Source organism: Balaenoptera borealis (assembly GCF_965194805.1).
Source record: "Balaenoptera borealis genome assembly, chromosome: 5".
NCBI lineage: Eukaryota > Metazoa > Chordata > Mammalia > Artiodactyla > Balaenopteridae > Balaenoptera > Balaenoptera borealis.
In genome coordinates this window covers 18,748,020-18,766,166 of record NC_138862.1, presented here as the reverse complement: position 1 = coordinate 18,766,166, position 18,147 = coordinate 18,748,020, and the positions used below count along the sequence as shown (strand labels likewise).

Genomic DNA, 18,147 nt, shown 5'->3' with positions numbered 1-18,147 from the left:
TGAGGTATATTTAGTTTATATAAAATATTTTCCTCTTTATTCTTTTTTCTAAAATGAGAAGATTCAGAGAGATGAGGAATCAGATATATTGACAGAGGTTAGAGGTCGGAGGGTGTGGGAAAGGGGGAGCCCAGACAATTCTTCATTAAACATCTAAGAGACCCTAGAAGATTTCCAAACAGGCACATACAGGTATTTCTTGGGTACTGCTATGGACTAATATTTGTGTCCCCTCAAGATTCAGATGTTGAATCCCTAATCCCAATGTGATGATATTTGGAGGTGGAGCCTTTAGGAGGTAATTAGGTTTAGATGAGGTCATGAGGATGAAGCCCCCATGATGGGATTAGTGCCCTTACAAAAAGAGACCAGAGATCCGGCTCTCTCTCTGCCATGCCCTCCATCTTTGCAGCAAGAAGGCAGCTGTTTGTAAGCCAGGAAGAGATCCCTGACCAAGAGCCCAACCATGCTGACTGATCTTTGACTTCCCGTTTTCCAAAACTGTGAGAAATAAATATTGGTTGTTTAAGCCACCCAGTCTATGGTATTGTGCTATAGCAGCCTGAACAGACTGTGACCTGAAGGTATATCGGTATTCCTCTCACATGGCCCTGAGGTCTTGGCCCACAACATCACTGAATATTTGTGTCACAGTACCTACACAGCCATGATGAAGACATTGGATCCTTAATAAGGAAGGGCTGACTTCAAATGGGGTGGAGCCACTCCCTGAGCATTTGGGAGGGCAATGCTGAGATAGTGTCTGGGTCATGAAAGCAGAAATCAGCTCCTATGTATCTGCAGCCATCTGAGATCCAGACTTAGACGCCTGACATTGTTGTCCAGGACAGTAACTTCTTGAACCTACTGCTTTAATCTCTGCAGAAATTATGCTACTTTATTCTTTGTAGCTCCATACTTTATGATGCTCCCAGAGTGCTATCTGCCTAAAGATTAGCCTTCTGATACACAAACCAATGGTTCAATTTACTTCTCGCCAAGTGATTACCTTAAGAAAAGTAAAGGGCCCAAGAAGAGGATATCACTCTGAGTTAAAAAAATATAGGCAGTAATGTACATTTTTGGAGTATCCCTGAAATCCTTGTAATAGATGTCTTTTCTCCCAAAGTTGAATAGACTTGGTAGAACCATCCCTGCTCTATCACTCAGGCCTGTGATCAATGGCAAACATTTTAATATAGTTCCAAAGGTTAGAGGTAGTCAGTTAGTTTTTGAGTAGGATCATGTCTTCTTATTCATTTTTGTACCCTCAGAATAAATTAATATGTAAAACTTAGGCTGTACAGCCAATCGTTCATTTGTTTGATTCAGCAAGTATTTATTGAGACCCTACTATGTATCAAGCCCTATTTTAGATGTTTGGGATGTATTATCAAATAAGATACTTGTCCTTGAAGATATTACATTCTGGAAGGAGTGGGGGAAAGACAATAAGCATAATAAATAAATAAAGTATAAATATTGTCAGAATGTATTAAATTCTACAAGGAATAAAAGAATAAGTCAGCAGGATAAGGAGAATCAAGAGAAAGGATGCAGGTGAATTGAGATACTGAGACTTGAAGGTGGTGAAGGAGTGAGCCAAGACACCTGGGCAAGAGCATTCCGGGCAGATGGCACAGCCAGAGCAGGAGCCTAAAGCACATCTCATATATTCAGGCAAGGAAGTCAAGGTAGCTAAAGTTGAAAAATGGTAGGAGGCGAGGTCAGATGTCAAGAGGCCAGTCATGGAGCGACTTGTACGCAATTTAAGGACTTTGGCTCTTATTCTGCATGAAAATGGGGAGCTGCTGAAGGGTTTTGAGCAGAGAAGTGACATGATTCAACCTTATGTTTTTCAAAGGAATCAGTCTGGTTGCTGGACTGAGAAAAGACTGCCAGGAGTGAGGATATAGTAGGGAGATGAAGTTAAGAGGCAAAGCAGTAATCCAGGTGAGAGGTATTTTTAAGAGGTTAAAAGTCAGCAAACTTGGCCCCCCCATGAATTAACCTATCATTCTCTCTAGCCTAGACTCAAAGTACTTTACACACACACTAACAAAATCTAGTTACATAGATACAGCTCTGCCAATAAATTTTCACCTGGAGATATGCTCAGGTATTTTCTTAATTCTTAAATTTTGTAAATCAGTGGTGCACTGAATGGACACTGAATTCAATAACAATTTCCAATAAAAGCCATCAGGGCTAATTTATCTGAAAGGAACATTCAAATTCACATCAATCAATAATAGCAAATAATGGCCTCCTTCAATTTGTTTTAATTTTGACCAAGTAATGGAATTTCCATCTATTTTTTTAAAAAGAATTTCTGATGGACTGCTGCCTCTGTTGAACTCTTGAGTGTATCTCATTCCAAAGAGAATGATCAACAAAATATTGTCTCATCGGATGCAGGATACATGCTATACTTTTCAATATACCTACCCACATCTCATCTGACATCACCTCAGAGTCAAAAACAGGACCATCATATTTCAAAGAAGAGAACATGAAGAGACAGAATAAAATATTTGCTCATGTTTAGGAATAAATTATATCCATTTCTTTAGTGGGCTATGGTAGCATATATAATGTTTTTCCTCTTTAATGGAGCTCCTTGTTAGCTGTTTTGTCCTTCAGGAAAGGATCTGTGGTGGTGTGGATTGAAAAGGAACCCTGTCATCATTGTACAAATGAATTCTGTCTGAAGTGAAATTCACCAACAGTTTCACATTGATGTTGTATTGTCCTGTGTGGTCTTCTGTCAAAGCTCTATGCCATCGAGAACAAAGCACATTTAAACCAACTGTAGTATTAGACACACACACTATGAGAATTGTAGTGTAATAACTGACAATGTGGGCAATATTCCAACTATTGAGAATATTTACTGTACATTCTTTTTAAAAAGCTCACAGAAGAGGGTAATATAGTGGGCCTGGAAGCCTCTAAAATTATTTGCAAAGTTGTATATTGATATGAATCTGTTAGGTGATCCAACAGTTTTGATCACAATTTCAAAGCACCTGTGATGTCACTCCCCCTCAGGGAAAAAAACAAAAAAAGAACTTAAGACACACTGACTTAGAAAAATGCACAAATAGTATTTTTTAAGGGTTATTGATATATCAGGAGAACACTCTCCCAATTTGTGAACAATTTACTCACAAAATTCAGTTCTGCTTTGATTGAAATGGACCTTTTGCTTCCACATCTTGATTTTCTGGAGAAAATATTTTATTTTACCTGTTATAATTTTTCATACTGGAATAGACCTTAATTTATTTCAGCCAATATTTTTGGGTATCCATTATACATTGGGAGATGTAATGATGAAAAAAGATAAAAAGACCATGAGAATCTCACAGTCTATCAGGAGAGACATAATAGACACAGCTAATGATCATATATGGTGAAAAACATCATTCGGGAAATGAATTCAAGGGCAGTGTTATCCCTGGGATACTGAATTCTGCCAGGGATTACTGGGACTGGAAAGGTGAGTTAAATTTTTCTAGGTACAGGAGGAGCGCTAGACTGTCCTGGGAGCAAAGAACAACAGGCATGAAGGTATGTATGTTCAGTTTGGTGGGAACACAGGCTGGGAAGGGGCTTGGCTGAGGGGAAGTCTGGGACGGTCAGACCAGACTGCAAAGAGCTTGGGACCATCCTAAGTGTCTAGACCTGTGTGTGTAATGTGATGAGGAAGTATTTAAAGGGTAAGAAAAAAGAGAGCTATAATCTGGATTATTTTAGAAGTCTCACTCTGGTGGATGAAATGAAGACAGATTGAAAATAGGAAGCTGCTTAGCCAAGACATGGAAGCAACCTAAATGTCCATCGACAGAGGAATGGTTAAAGAAGATGTGGTGTGATATATACAGTGGAATATTACTCAGCCATAAAAAGAATGAAATATTGCCATTTGCAGCAACATGGATGGACCTAGACATTATCATACTAAGTGAAGTAAGTCAGGCAGAGAAAGACAAATATTACATAATATAAACTTATATGTGGAATCTAAAAAAACAATACAAATGAACTTATTTACAAAGCAGAAACAGACTCACAGACATAGAAAACTTACGGTAACCAGAAGGGAAAGGGGTGGTACAGGGATAAATTAGGAGTAAGAGATTAGTAGATACATACCACTATATATAAAGTAGATAAACAACAAGAATATACTATATAGCACATGGAACTATATTCAATATCTTGTAATAACCTATAATGGAAAAGAATCTGAAGCTGTACACCTGAAACTAGCACAACATTGTGAATCAACTATAGTTTAATAAATAAAAGAAAAAAGAAAATAGGAAGCTGGTGGGAAAAAAAGATAATTTGTTAAATTAATAAAAGAATACAGTTATTCCTGCCTCTACTTTAGAAATCCAGAAGTTTTCTTTTTCTAGCTAGAAGTTTTCTTTTTCTAACTTCCTTCCCAATTACATTGATTCTACCTCCAAAACATATACAGAATCTGTTCACTTCTCTTTATTCCCACACCATTATCTGAGGAAAAGCCCCCATTCTCTCTCTCCTCTGCCCCTGAGATAGCTCCAGCGTTGTGTCTCTGCTTTCTCTCTTGCCCCTCACAATTCTTCACATGGCAGCAAACGACCTTTAAAATAAAATACAAATGAAATCATTTAATTCCCCTATTTAAAATCCCCACTACACTTAGGAGTCACATCCAAACTTCTGACTGTGGTCTGCCAGGCCCTACGTGATTGGACCCATGTCAACATGCTCTGCATCTCCTTCTCATTCCCTAGGACCCCTGCATTGGGTCACGATGCTCCAGCCACACCCATATTCTTCCCATTCCTGGACCACTCCAAACTTTGTTCTGCCTGAATCCTCTTCCTGAAATGCTCTTGCCCTTCACCTCTGCATGGCTGACTTTCCAGGTTCCAGACCAAATGTCCCCTTGTCAGAAAAGCCTTGCTGACCCTCATTCTAAGGAAGCTGCCAATCTCATTACAGCCTTCTGCTTTTAGTAAATGTTTTTGTGCATTCATTTGCATGTTTGATATCTCTGCTCTTCTCCCTCTGTTGCCCCCACCCATAAATACTCCGCAGCAAGCCGGGAATCTTGATTGGATTGTTTCTTGCTCTGTTTCTGGCAGAGTGTCTAGTGTGGTTCTGTCCGATCCAGTAACCACCAGCTACCTGTGGTGTTTAAGTATTAGTTAAAATTAATTAAAATGAAATACAATTAAAAATTCAGTCCCTCATTTGCACTAGCAACATTTCAAGTGCTCAAGAGCCACGTGTGCTTATCATACTGGACAGAGCAGAGACAGAACATCTCCACCATTGCAAAAGAGCCAGGAAATATTTGTGGAAAGAACACATTGTTGAATGGGAAATGCAGAGTACTAGCACCTGCTCAACTTGACCTCATTGTAAGTGGCTACTCATTTCACAAAAGCTAATCAAACTCTGTATCTTACTCAAATAAGAAAAAGAAAGAAAAACTCTGTAAGATTCTGGTATGGTTACCTTTAATATATAAATATCCAGCTGTCAGGGACTGAATGCTTGTGTTCCCCCAAAATTCATTTGTTGAAGCCCTAACCCCCAATGCCATGGTATCTGAAGGAAGGACCTTTGGGAAGGAATTAGGTTGAGATGAGGTCAGGAGGGTGGGGGTCTCCATGATGGAATTAGTGTACTTATAAGAGGAAGAGACACCAGAGCTTCCTCTCTCTGCCGTGTGAGGATACAGTGGGAAGACAGCCCTCTGCAAGACAGGAAGGATGTCCTTAACCAAGAACCAAATCTGCCAGCACCTTGATCTTGGACTTCCCAACCTCCAGAACTGTGAGAAACAATGTTTGTTGTTTAAGTGAGCTGGGCTATGATATTTTATTATCAAAGCTCAAGCTTATTAAGACATCAACACACAAAGTTTTCACCAACATTTGTTGCTTTGGTTAGCAGGGCCTCAAAGCAATGAATGTTGGCAAAAACTTTGTGTGTTGGTGTCTTAGTTCTAAGATCCAGATTAGACAGTAAGACAAATAAATGCACACACATTTGTATTCCACTGGGAGGTTAGGGGTTGCCTATACTTGTTATGTTTAAACATTTCATATACTGTGGGTTACTTTGTGTTTTGGGTATTCTTAGAGCTCAAACAATGTATGTATCTGTATATAGTCTGTTTGACATTCTTATTCTTTAGCCATTTTATTTCTTAAAATGTAAGTTTGGACAGAAATGAAATGCAACTCAGTATCATTAAAAAGTGCATACACTCAACTTGAATCCAAGGGGATATTCAAATTTGCTACTCTTGCATTTAATCCAACAATTTCACAGACAGCTTACATTCAATGTTTTGGTCCCTCCAGTCATTAGCTGATGTTGTGGAAAGCAGAAAGAAAGATATTTGGCCTATATATATAAAATACTTGTCTCCTTTCCCCAGCAACCCACTCTACAAGACATTCTGAAACAAAGCACTGTGTGGTGGAGAAATAAAGGCTTAACTGAGGTTTAGGCAGTTCTGTTGGATTCAGATGCCTAGAAACTGATGGTGCCTGGCCATCAACCTGGAAGTCGGCAACCCAATGATGCCTTGCTCCTCCCCACCTCCCTCTCTTTCTCTCACTCTCTTTGTCTCCCTCTGTCTTTCTCTCTCTCCTTCCCTCCCATTCTCCCCTTCCCCCTCTCCCAATCCTTCCCCTCTCCCCTTCTTATTTTCTGTAATTTTTAAAATTTTGCCAATTTAACATTCTGCATAAACATACAGAGGGTCACTCAACAAACAACCATGTACCCATCACCCAGAATAAAATGCCATGAACATTTTGTCATTTTGCCTCAGACAGTTTTCTAAGAAAATAAATAATTGCAGATAATGTCTATGATATATCCTTCCACAGTCTTATTTCTTTATGTTTTTCTCCAAAGACAACCCTTGCTATGAGGTTGGGCTCTAGCTGGGCCAGAGTTTCACATTTTATACTTTTTAAAAGATATGTATCCATAAATAATAGAGTGTTTTATTATTAAAAGTTTACTGGGTCTTCCCTGGTGGCGCAGTGGTTGAGCGTCTGCCTGCCAATGCAGGGGACACGGGTTCGAGCCCTGGTCTGGGAAGATCCCACATGCCGCGGAGCAACTAGGCCCATGAGCCACAATTGCTGAGCCTGCGCGTCTGGAGCCTGTGCTCCGCAACAAGAGAGGCCGTGACAGTGAGAGGCCCGCGCACCGCGATGAAGAGTGGCCCCCGCTTGCCGCAACTAGAGAAAGCCCTCACACAGAAACGAAGACCCAACACAGCCAAAAATAAATAAATAAATAAATAAATAAATTTTACTCATGCGTATTTTTCTACAAGTTATTTTCTTTTACTCAAAATTGTTTCTTCTTAACCACTGTGCTTAGTACATTGCCTGAATATCCCACAATTTACTTTTTCCCTCCTTGATGAACATTTTGGGGTTTATTTAGTTGTTTTTTGCTCCCATGACAATAAGACTCCAAGAAACATCTTTGAATATGCCCCTTTCACCATGTGTCAAAGGTTCTACCAATTTATATTCCAATTAGTGGTGCAGAAAAGATGTTTTTTTATCATTTCCTTTCTTCTACTTTCTTTGAAACTCTATTTCTGTTTTAAGACCTCCTGAGCTGGGCTTCCCTGGTGGCACAGTGGTTGAGAATCTGCCTGCCAATGCAGGGGACACGGGTTCGAGCCCTGGTCTGGGAGGATCCCACATGCCGCGGAGCAACTGGGCCCGTGAGCCACAACTACTGAGCCTGCGCGTCTGGAGCCTGTGCTCCGCAACAAGAGAGGCCGCGATGGTGAGAGGCCCATGCACCGCAATGAAGAGTGACCCCCGCTTGCCGCAACTAGAGAAAGCCCTCGCACAGAAACGAAGACCCAACACAGCCAAAAATAAATATAAATAAATAAATAAATTTAAAAAACCAACATATAAAGCACTTTCAACAGTGTCTAGAGTTTAATAATTGTTCAATAAATGCTAATTGTCATAAATATTGTTAAAAAAAAAAGACCTCCTGAGCTGAGTGCTTAACTCAATTATTTTTAACCTTTTTAAGATTATATATTTTTTTCTAAGTAGTTTAGTTTGCATTTCAGAAAAGTCTGTAGTACCTTTAATGCTATTAATTTCAAATCATTTTATAATCTCCAGTAAGATTCTCCCTTTAACCCAAAATTTATTTAGGAGTGATGCTAAACTTAGGTTGCTGTATTTTAACTACATTTATGTGCTTGATATTTAATTTTAATTGTACTTTGAGTGGTTTGTATGACATTATTTCTTGATATATGTTTAAATTTTCTTCGTACTCATACTTTGTAAATCTCACATATATTCTTGAAGGGAAAGTAAATTTTCTGTTTTCTGACATATTTACCTGTGTTCTAATCTTCTAGATTTTTATATATTATATGTCTGAAAAGTCTACTAGTTTCTGAGAAGGGTGTTAAATCTCCCATTGTCATTATAGGGCATTATCAGTTTCTCTTTGTAGTTCTGTCACCCTTAGTTTTATATAATTTAAGTCTATGTTGATAGATGCATAGGAGTAGGATTGTGTATCTTCCTCATGATAACTGAAATGGTGCACTGTCCTTTTTTTCCATAAGTCTCTTTATAAAATGGAGCCTTTTGCTTTCAAGTTTGCTTAATAGTGCTCTTTGCTTTAAAGATTTTTTGCTGATTAAAATTATAATGCTAAGCTTTCTTTTGATTAATACTTGCATGATGTATCTTTCTCCTTCCTTTATATGCTAACATTTTTTGGTCATTTTTTCTCTTGTAAAAACCCAATCATTGGATTAAATGAAAAAAGTCCAGCCTAAACATCTCTGTCCTTTAATATGTGAGTTAGTCGATTTACCTTTATTGCGATTATGATAATTTTGGACCTTTCTATTGCATTATTGTGTATGTATGTGTGTGTGTGTTTATAATCATGGTTCCCCTTTGCTTTTTCCCCTCCTTTTTTATCTTCTAATAGGTTGGTTAAATTGATTCAGTGTATTGCCTTTTTCTTGGTGCTAGTTCAGAAATTCTATTTTTATTCTTTCAGTGGGTTTAACATGTAGAGCTGGCATAAGTAAGTCTAAAGTTAATTCGTGTCTCCATTCACTTTCCAAACTGTGCAGAGATTGTATCCGGAGATAGAGACCACACAGTGGTTTAAAGAGGGGAAGTATATACATAAAGAATTATTAAGGTTGATAAAATAATAGCTATAAAATATATGGAAATTCTATATGGTATGCTAGGGCTGAGGGAGGGTACCCAAGAAGGACAGACTGGGAAAGTTTCACTTGCTGGAGGTGTAGTTCAGTCCCTGGACAGCAGAGAAGTTTGCAATTTGGCCAGAGGTGGTCTGCAGTCACTGGGCAATGAGGAGGCCGCCTCTGGAGAGCAGACTGGGCCAGATGATCAGAACCAGGGGCTGGGCTTGTAGAGCAAGTGGGAATTCTATGGGTGCTGGTGGGCTGAATGGGCATCTGCAGAGAGAGTGGAGGTTTGGTGGGAATGCTCTGCCAAGTAGGGAGCCTACAGAAGAAATCCAGGTACCTGTGTGGGCAAGAGAACTTTTGTGCAGGCAGAAAGCTCTCAGGGTTCTGGTTTCTGTGGTTAAAGACTCCCAGAGAAAGGTTATTGTCAGGCCAAAGCTGCAGAGGTATTGAGAGATCTTGCATTCTGGGTGGGTGGCTGGAGCAGAGCTCCACCTTATGTCCTCACACCCACACTGCTGACCTCCTCCCACTTCCATGTACTTCCAGTGCCCTCTACTGAGAAAGCTTAACATCACACTCACTTTATAAGGGCAAAGCTTAAAGGAATTCCATCTGTTCTCACAGAGAATATATTGAAGGGTGAACTTGGAGCCAAGGAACAATAAATTGATAACCAACATGGGAAGATTTTAGAATATTCCCTCTGTCATCTCCTTTCTGGTGTCCCTTATAAATTCCTCCTGACCATCTTCCAATTCACTAAATCTCTCTTCAACCATACACAGATCTTATTCTATGAAATTTTTCTTTTATGACAATGCCACATTATTAACTTGCAGGATTTCTAATTATTTCTTCTTTCCCCTACCCTCCTCCCTCTCTTCCTCCTCCTCCTCCTTCTTCACCTTCTTCACTTTTCTTTCTGTTTCTGTCTGTTTTTCTTGGTTGCTCTTCCAAATTTTTTAATGGCCCTCTTCATGTCTTCGAGACTCTAAAATAATATTTATTCTGAACCATTTTCAACGGCTCTATCATGTTATTTTATTGCAGCTATTTCAGCCTCTCTGATAGGTGGGTGAGCTGACCTTAGCTTCATCATAGCCTGCAGGTTCAAGAAGTTAGTCTGGTTTCAGCCCCCAGCTCTGTGGTCCCCACAATGAGTACAGAACTTTGGAAACTAACTCCTAGACATCCTTGCCTGCTTCCCTCCTGAAAGTTTTCAGCCCTGACTAAACATTCGTGTATTTCTATTCATTTTTTATCCATGGAGCTATTTATTTTATTTCTGAGCCCTATAACAACTTTTAAATTTAAAAATGTTATTCTAATGTGTATGTGGAATATTTAATGAGTGAATTTTTATAGCACTATATTAAATGGAAGCTTTTCCTTTTTTTGAAGAAATCCACTTATTCCTTAAAGCTATTCTAGGCCCTCTGACCCCCTTGAACCTCTATAATCATTGCCTACAGTTTAAACCATTTCACTCTGCTAACTTTGTAGGTGTTTTATTACCTTGCTGAAAGTTAACTATAGGCAGCTGCTAATTTATTGCTAAACTGTTTTACGAAAGTTACATTTTAACCTCTTATTGTAATGTAAAAGCTACTTCCATGTTAAGATCATGGCAGCCATTTTTTTAAAACTATAATCATTTAAAAAAAATTTTTAAACTTTTTATTTTATATTGGAGTATAGCTGATTAACAATGTTGTGATAGTTTCAGGGAGAGGAGTCTGGGGGAGAATGGATGCATGTATACGTATGGCTGAGTCACTTTGTTGTGCACCTGAAACTATGACAGCCATTTTTAATTATAATTTATTTGATGAATATGATAATCCCCGCTATACTTAAAATAATGTATAAGTGTTTCAAATGAAAAAATGAATTCCAGTTCCAACTTCAGGATTCCATGAACATATATTCCACCTTGGTATCCTAGTGTTAGGTGCAGAAAACCAAGTTCCCATCTCAGATCAGCAATCTAACCATCCCTGCCTGTGTCCTCTCCAGAGGCTTCAGCCCTAACGCCTGTGATTTTCTATTCCTTTTTTTTGTCTGTGGAGATATTTATCTTCTTTTTGAGTCCTACTACAACTTTCTATTAGCTGAGGGACTGTGTAAATCCTCTGTAAGATTCTTTACCTCTTTGGCTCTTGGTTTTTATTTGTTTTCATGTTTGATGTGGTAGAATAATTCCTGCCCTTACTTCAGGGTTCTAGGTGTTAAAGGAAATAAGCAAGGTGAAAGTGTTTTAAAATCCAGGAACCCCACTTAGGAACACATCACATGTCCTCCAAACACTATGGCCTTGTTAATTCTCAAACTCTGCCTGAGACCAAGCATTCCTATCCCTGTATAAAAGAAGCCAAGAGTTCAGGTCAATCACTCGTAACAAATTAGACAATAAAGTAAGTTGACCCTAAAGGTGAAGAGGCTCTGGACTCTTCTAGTTTTTTTTCTTGCAAATATACCAGTGTGTTCATAACATGCAGGATCAGATGTTAGGGAGTAGCTGCCCTCAAATAACTCTATTCTGCCCAGGAAACATATAATAGTACATTTGGACATTTAGAGCAAATTAGAGCCGGAGTAAAGCCCAGAAGCACTGCCAGTTTTCCTCTTTTCTTTCTCCACAGGTCAAAATACTACCAAAATAAGTAGTCCTGCCAGTAAACTGGGGCTTAGAATTTGGAATTAACCAAATTTCTGAAATTTTATGGCTTTCTATTTTGTTTTGTTTTTGCAGGCATGAAGTTGTATAAACTCAGCATATTGTAATTATGTAAAATAATCCAGTCTACATAGTCACATGAAGTCAAATCACTTATTTTTTCCCAATGAATGTTGTATAAACCTCGAAGTTTAGAAGGCCAACTGAAAAAGAAGATCTAATAAGTAGCTTTTTATATTCTCCCTAAATTTAGGAATCTTTCATTACATAACAATTGCTGATAGTTGAATAGATCTGTTTTCATCATGAAGTAAAAATGGCCTAAGTTAGGATGAATATACTCTGTTTGATTGCTGCTTCTGTACATTTCTTTTACTTTGCATTAATATGGCCAGATGAATCATATACAAAGAAAGCTCAGCTCCTCCAGAACACTGTTATTTTACAAAGAGTTCTGCTGCCAACTTCAAAGCTAAATTCAGGTTTGAGGGATCAGAATCTTTTACAGGTCCCAGGAGAATATTTTGTTCAAATAATATAATAGCTCAGTGATCACAAGTTCTGTTCACCTGTTGGGTCTCCAGAAATACAATACTCAACAAAGTCAGAGGTACTGAAGGTTAAGGCATTATTATTACCTTTTGGGAAAAAAAGCTCAAATTATAGAGTGAACTGTTTTATAAAAACAGCACATAGAAAGCTCAAGAAATAAACTCTAGCAATTCTATAAAGAAAGGATCAAGGAAAAAATTCAGCAACATTTAAAATGAGTAAAAATCCAGAAATGTACTGTTAGAAATCTGGTCAACTGTCAATCAAAAAGAAACAAATATCATTACAGAAAAGCCATTTTGACAGAAATAGGAATATTTTATGCCAAAATACTATCATTTTGATTAATAGCTAGATTTCTGCTTTCAGAGCCAAAGGTTAGCACTTAAAAGCCTTTGGTTTCTTTATAGATGTCTCTTGTTAAGTAATATTTTCCAGAAATTTGTTGATGCAATTTTGGAAAGATCTTAAAATGAGGAAAAAAGTGAAAGTAAAATCTAAGAATCAGTTCAATCTGTTGGGATGGTACCATTATTTATATACTCAGAGAGAAGCAATTTCCTGATCAGAAATCAATTTGACCTACAGTTATTGAGGCGCTTGGTTACTGATTATATGTGGCCATTGGAGGAGAAAATGTGCAAGAGAAGAAAGAACATTCAAATAAATCTCTCATGAGCCTTTTCAACAAAGGTTTTTCTGGGGCAGGCAGGCTAACACTGTAAAGTTTTGTTGGTTTAGTATCTATTTCACACACATCTCGTCCACTATTAAGAGCAAACAAAGGGGCATAGGTGAGATTAAAACAATTATTGAGTCCTTCTCAATGACACTTTACAAAGACACCTCACATATATAACTTATTTCTCACAACAGTCCAATAGATGCATATTGTCATTGCCACTTAACCTAAAGTAAGACTCAGAGGGGCTTATTACCTTGCCTGAGGTCACCTAGTTAACAAGTGGCAGAGGTGGCAATATTTTTTTTGACAGTTTGAATAGAAATATGCTTAGTTCAAAACCCATCATGTGTCTATCACTTCAGATTTTCTTACATATGTTCCCTTTGCATTTTTTTAAAAAGGTATATAGAGTTTTATGAAATAACTGAGTCTCTGTAAACTGGATATAAATTACCTTATACAGATTGAGTCATATATTAACATATATATATATGTTAAATACATATATTTTAAATACAAATGATCGCTCTTGGCTTTGCCTAAATCTATACAGAACATGGTTTTGCTGGAGCTAGCAGCAGCTGTTAGCACGATTTGGGAACAAGAGTACAGTACTGCAGGCTTGGAGGATGGATAGACCAATAGCATGGCATGTCCGTACACAGATCCTGAAGGCACAGGGGAACATGGGTTGCACAGTCATAAACAATATCATTAGTCTCTATTTCACTTAATTTAAAATCTCAACTATAGGTAGCATTGTTTTTGACAGAGGTCACTGTGGTTCAGTGCTATTGGATTTTATGCTATTAAAACAAACAAGTTTGTTTGCTAGAATGATTGAAGGGCAGAGGTGTATTTGGAGTGGCTAAGGAGTTAACCCTTAGACGTATGGTAACAACGAATCTTCAAAATGAAGGAAACAAAGTTCTTCGAAAGCTCTTTCTTGACAATTTTATATTATTGTGCCCAACCCGTCATTTCCACTGACAGTGATGAACTGTGCAGCAACACTAATATTTATAAACAGGAATGCTGACTTGCTAGTGTTGGTGAGCAATGCCATAACTGTGGTAAGTAAATAACCAGGTCTTCCTTTGGAGACCGGAGCAAACCCAAGCTCTAGGGTTTGGGGTGTGCTGCGAAGCTTAGATTCGTCAGTCAGTTTGCCTGTATTTGTGTGTTATGGAAGTCGCTGGAGTTGAAAACCTGCTTATGGAATCCAAGCTGTTCATAATCAGCCTGCATGATCGTTTCATTATAATAAAATTACACTTTTTTAATGGAGAAATTTTACTGGTGTCTAAAAGTTGAGTATCCTGTTATTTTGGCCACACTACAGGCAGCACATTATCACAAAGCATTGACCAGGCTGTTGTTGGTGGGGGTGGTGGGGTATGTGTGTGTGTGTGTGTGTGTGTGTGTGTGTGTGTGTGTGTGTGTTTTGGGTTCAGTGCTAGGTTCTGAGAGTGAAAAGACCTGTAAAAGTGAACTTCAGCCAGCACTGGTGTACGTGACATAGCCAGCCAACTTATTCTTTCATGGCAAAAGGCCTACAAGCTTTTGTTAAGAATTTAGGACTCAGATGTATTTGCTTTAAGGTTGATTCTAATAATGTAAAATTCAGGATCAAATTCTAATTGTACCACACACCTGGAGCCTCAAGCACATGTGGTAAGCTCTTCACCAGTATTTCTGGCACTCTGTCAGTGTTTATTTCAAGTCAGTTTAAGCAATTTGTCTACCAGAATCTCACAATAATGACCTTAGAAGAAGACACTGTCAATATTTCACTAATATCACTATGAGGTATTGTCCTTTGCCTGTTTACATGTCTGATTTCTCCATTACAACTCTTTCAGGGCAGAAATGATGTCTTATTTCTTTGCATTCTCAGGAACTAGCAGACTTCCTTTACATAATAAGGGCTTCACAAAGGGTTAATGTTAAATGAGTGAATCGACGATTCTCACTTCTCAGCCCCAGCATCAGTGACCATGCACTGAGTCTCTACCATGTGTCAATGTGCTAGATACTATCTTCTTGCCCCTCTGACCCACCCTCCACCCTTCTCCATCTTGCTCAGTGATCAGGAAGGCTGACCCATAATGACTGCATCAGAGATCAATGTGCCCTCTGACCTCTGTTTGGGTTTGGCCAATGGAAGCCTGATGTGGGAGATTGGAGGCTGAGAGGAGAGTGAGAATGGGACCCATGATGTTCTGGCTCCCATTCAGTCAGTTGCTGCCAGTTGGCTGCCTTCAGTAGACAGCCATAGTTCTGCTGGGAGCTACTCTCTCTGGATTTTGGCTACTCCTCCCTCGCTGTGTCCCTTTCCAGTTAGGGATGATAGAAGCTCTCTGCTGTTGACAGTCTATAATACTGCACCATCTTTTCTTGGTTTCTCCAGCCCCTGCTTGCACCTTTATTGAAGGTCCTTCTATTAAACTCTCTTCACTTTCCAGTTTGAGTGTGCTGTCTCCTTCTGGGAACTTGTCAGGTACCAGCTGCTTGCATAGGTCTTACGTATTTAATTTTATTCCACACAGTGGCAAAGAAAATAAGACTATTCCCATTTTACAGAATAACTGTGATAGAAACACATCCTACCCCTAGTACTTTTATTACTTCTATTCGTTTCTTTTGTTTCCCATAAGTCATTGGAAATTTGTCTACTGACAATGCGACAGCTGAGATGTAGTCCCTGCCAGAGCAGGGGGCCCAGAGACAGCCTGGCCCAGAGTGGGTGTCATGTTGGATAAAAGAATAAAACAGTTGAAAGGTGCTCTTTGCTAAGTGATGGCAAAAAGAGGGAGGAGGGAAGCTATGAAAGGAGGAATGGAGGCATCTCAGCTCAGAATAATTTTGCTATTATAAAGAAGTGTTCTGTTGAAGTTTTGCTCATTCTGTTAATTTGGATCGGGGGTGGGGGTGGGTGGCCAGCAGACGTGAGAAACTTCTACTAGTACCTCACTCAGTGGCTGTGGAGTGAAGTTAATGAGTTTCCAACCAGGTTTTATTACAGTTCTTTCTAAAATCCAGGGGACTCTCTAATTTCATTTGTTTTACACACAGTGGCTGCTTTGTGAGGGTTCTTTTCTCTGCATATGATGTCATGGTGATTCAGTAGCCACTCTCAGATCCCACCCTCCAAGGGCTGCCTCAGTTTCTCCATCAGGTTCAGGAGTCGAGTGAACTCTGAGGAATCTCCATCGGAGGATATTGGCAACTTGCCTATCCAATAGACCACCGGTAAGTTGGTATGTCTTCTTCGCCACATAAGCCTTAAATTGCCAGAGAAACATGGAAAAAAAAAAAAAGCAGAAGTGATATATTCTTGAAATCCCTACAGGTATTAAGGCCTGCTTTTCTGTATGAAGATTTATTATGCTTTTAACAAATGGGTATGGGTATAGGTTTAGTCTATGTGAATGAAGAAATTGTGTGTATTATCAAAGGAAGGCAATGTCAAATTATAACATTTCAAAATCAGGTATGGCAGGAACTTAAGACTTTTTTTGGATGGTGTAAGTCACCTTAGTACATTTTAAACACCATTTCCTCCATACTTAAGAGGTTTTCATTTTAGAAAAGCATGGCAGGAGTCACTCTAATGTGACTACAAAGGTCCTGAAGCTTTGCTTTTAAAATTCAGTACTTAGGTAGAAAGAAAATGATAACATTTTCCCTTTGATTTTTTAGTCACTATTTTTATAACACTAGCAGCCCTGAGACACCAGAATGGAAATGGATCTTCTTCTTGATGTTACCGGGGCACCACTAAATTGCAGGCCTCGAACTGGTTCTGTTTTCATCCCAGCCTTGACCTTTATTTCTGCATTTTCCCCAATACCGCATAATTTCTGTATTCTCCAGACTTATTCTCAGCTTTCTGGATGCTACTTTCATGTGTTCCTTCACTCAAAAAATATTTATTGAGCACCTACTGTGTGCCAGGCTCAGACAGAAATGCTGCACTCATGAAGTCAAGCAAAAGTGCCAAGAATTTGTAACTGTAAACCCTGATCATTGTAAACACTGTGAAGGAAAAGGACAAGTGTAGGAGCATAACGCCTGGGGACCTTGCATGGCATCTGGGTTTAGAAAAGTTTTCATGGGAAGTGATGTTGGAGGGGATTGGGATAGGTGAACACAAGTTAGTTGATTGAAGAGTATAGGAGAAGGTCTAGGGAGAGTTCATCAGGTAGAAAGAATGGCATGTGCAGGGACTCAGTGGCTGTGTGGTGCTGGAATCAGGTATGGGTCTATGCAGTGTTTGACTTAAAACCACTGCAACCCAGGTAACTTACGCAAAAGATCAAGTCTATTAAAGGGTCCAACTCAGCTTTCTTTATCCTATTCTTCTGTGTGGCATTTCCCTTTGGTTCACAACTCAGAACACTTAAAGAGCCATGCAGGGAGGTAGACGGTAGAGATTCTAGTTTATACTCAATACAAACAACCTCAAGCTCTCAGTGTTTGGTCTGAGCAAGGTTTATCTAGTGTTCAAGCTTTATATCCAACGTGAGGTTGGCAGGAAGGGGTATTTGTCCTGTATCTGCACTCAGTGACCCAGACTGGCAGAGGCTTCACTGAAATACAAAGAAGAACATGGACCAAATAGTAAACCAGCTCTGGAAGCTTCTCTCCGGAAGCGTTGCACACTTCACTGGCCAAATCAAGTCGCAGAGCAATGCTCAACTTCAAACTACAGCAGAGGGAGCAGCTTACTACCATGAGGCTGGTAAGTAGAAAATTAGAAATATTTGGTGAGCAGCAGTAATGATCACTACAGAGATGAACCTTCATTGATCTGATATTGCAGCCTATGGAAAGAGCAAATTACTGATGCCCTACCTACAACCAACCCATTCTCTCACCTTCTCTCATGTGCTACTGTAGGGGTGGGTAGGTGTGGGTGAGGGCACTGTAGTGCAGTGATAGTGTACAGAAGTGGAGATCAGGAGGTGTTTTGTAAAT

The 18,147-nt window shown here is 39.1% G+C and overlaps 2 protein-coding genes and 1 long non-coding RNA gene across 5 annotated transcripts in view; 1 reads left to right on the top strand and 2 right to left on the bottom strand.

Annotated features, from left to right (window-relative positions):
- The window catches only part of LOC309628709 (uncharacterized protein), a 309,465-nt gene extending 301,517 nt beyond the window's left edge, over positions 1-7,948 (top strand). The window contains exon 6 of the transcript XR_014244640.1: positions 7,647-7,948. The gene's annotated coding sequence lies outside the window, so the exon portion shown is untranslated. The remainder of the gene's footprint in view (positions 1-7,646) is intronic.
- Positions 1-18,147, bottom strand: part of LOC309628744 — a 157,551-nt gene that overhangs the window by 61,851 nt on the left and 77,553 nt on the right. The gene's annotated exons all lie outside the window — the stretch shown is intronic.
- Positions 1-18,147, bottom strand: part of CYYR1 (cysteine and tyrosine rich 1) — a 137,739-nt gene that overhangs the window by 49,037 nt on the left and 70,555 nt on the right. The window lies entirely within an intron of this gene.